Raw genomic sequence first — 2,293 nt, forward strand, 5'->3', positions numbered from 1 at the left:
TGCTTTTCCTTTGTTCTTACATTCCCTTACTTAAGATCATTGATTAGTGAGACCTGTGGAAGGGTAAATATTGTGACCAGGCTTAGATCACAAAATGGCTTCTCATGTTAAGAAAGTCAAGCCTGGTTCTCTTTCTCCAGGGATCCCCTACACTATCTGGTTACATTTGGTTTTCCTAGAAAAGCATCCTTGGATCATTCACTGTTTCCCCAAATCAGATCACCAAGAGCCACACAGTTCCTGATCATTGTATTGTTACCAGATTAGTCAGCTAGACCCCACCAGGATCCTAGCCATCCCTTGTCTTAGCCAGGGAGATTCTTTTTCTGCTTGGATCTGTGCTGCCAATAAGGAAACTGATGTTGAGATTAGAACAGCATCTGCTTTATTCAATGGTCAAAGAATGAAGAAGCAGGAACTTGGCTCACAAATCAACTTCTCAACCTAATTTAGACAGAGAAACCATGTATGTAAGAGGGTCAAGGTAAAAGGGAAGGAATTGGAAAGTGTGAGAGGAATATTCATAAGTAATCCAAGCACAGGGGTGTGGTTTGGACCTGGAACTGATGCAGCACTCCTGTTCAGTCCTTGTATGGGCTTTTCCAGTTGTTAACTGTCATGGCACCTATGGGTGTGTCACTTAGCATATGCTAATATATTACAATGAGCATATAATGAGACTCTAGGACCACTTCTATGGACCACTAGAAGTCAAATCTGCTGTCTTGGGCCTAGTTGGTTCTAATCAGTTCTTGCTTTTCTCTTTGCAGCTTCCTTCTGAAACTTAGATAAGAAGGGCAGAGGTATGACTCTTGGGCAACAGCTTTGGTAACAGTATCACCAATACCTCACTGCTGGATAGGGCTACATTTATAGCTGTCACATTTATCATGGATATACTTGCTTACTGTAAGTTATTTCATTTTATTTCTTTTTTATATTAAGACTGGGAACTATATTGATTTTAAAATATATGGGTGTGCATAGGTAGGAGTGATGGATCCAGTTTCAGGTACCTGAAACTTCCTCAATTTGGAGCATCTTCTTTAAAAAGGTGATTAGAAAATTATGAATATAATATTAGGTATTAGAATGACTATCTAAAACAAGAAAACAAACTCAACAAATTGCAAAGTATAAAAGCTGGAAAAAGACATCAGTATTATAAAATCCAGAAATACTTTTCCTACCTATCTTTACAACATACTCTGCTCTCTTCTTCATTGGACAGTGATATCACAATATCACATTTTACAGAATGTTGGGAAGGAAGAAATTTTCCTCTACCCTTCTTGGTTCTTCAGGCTGGTCTAAGAAATAAATTGACATGAGAGAGATTAATAGGAGAAAATCAAACAAAAGTTTAATGTTGTGTAGATATGGGAGGCCCGGTAGGCTGCAGTCCATGGGGTCGCTGAGAGTCGGACACGACTGAAGCGACTTAGCAGCAGCAGCAGCAGCAGACATGGGAGGAACCCAGGAGAACTGAGTAAGTCATGAAAAGGGCAGAAGCCCTCACCTAAAATACCACCCTCAGCTAAAGACAAAAAAGGTTGTGGAGGGTGGAGGGAGTCAATTGTGGAAGATTACCTGGAAAAGCACAGTAAAAAAGGGTAAGGTTGTTAGGCAGATTTAAGTCTGTGCCTACTCCATTAATAAGAATCTCTAGAGATTTGGTCATCCTCTTCTTCCTGTTTCAGAGAGGGAGACAGACTTACAGATGGAGATTTCCCTTATAAACGTTTCCTAAAAAAGATTAACTTCTATTTGGTTTTCAGAGTTTTCCCCCTGTTTTCTATCAGAAAATAATAAACTTAAAATACTTAATCTGCCAAAGAGACATATTTGGGGGTGGCAATTTTTGCTTCTCTACAAGATAAACTAGAAATATGATTCATTCTTTAGCATCACTGATCTGCATTTATTTTCTATTATTGATAGTTGGGGTGCATGGAAAATGTGGTTGCCAAGCAATAATTAATATTAAGTTTACGCAGGAAAAGAGCTTTATTTGGGGTTAAGAATCATGATTCTGCCACAGGTATACATGTGTTCCCCATCCATGTATACCTGTGGCAGATTCATTTTGATATTTGGCAAAACTAATACAGTTATGTAAAGTTTAAAAATAAAATAAAATTAAAAAAAAAAAAAGAATCATGATTCTGGAGACAGAGATTTGGATAGAACCTAAGGAGTGTTCCAGGGAAGAGAAAGAGTCAGGGGCTTGTAAAGATAAAAGCTACAGTGGTGTTAAATTGTCTAGCAAGAATTGTGACTGACTCTGAAGCAA

The 2,293-nt window shown here is 38.3% G+C and overlaps 1 long non-coding RNA gene across 1 annotated transcript; it reads left to right on the forward strand.

The window, feature by feature from the left end:
- Positions 1–333: 333 nt before the first annotated feature.
- Positions 334–2,065, forward strand: LOC129655949 (uncharacterized). Its single transcript, XR_008716145.1, has 3 exons — positions 334–466; positions 771–909; positions 1,378–2,065. It is a non-coding gene; the product is annotated as an uncharacterized LOC129655949 (long non-coding RNA).
- The last annotated feature ends 228 nt before the right edge of the window (positions 2,066–2,293 follow it).

Source organism: Bubalus kerabau, chromosome 6 (assembly GCF_029407905.1).
Source record: "Bubalus kerabau isolate K-KA32 ecotype Philippines breed swamp buffalo chromosome 6, PCC_UOA_SB_1v2, whole genome shotgun sequence".
Classification (NCBI taxonomy): domain Eukaryota; kingdom Metazoa; phylum Chordata; class Mammalia; order Artiodactyla; family Bovidae; genus Bubalus; species Bubalus kerabau.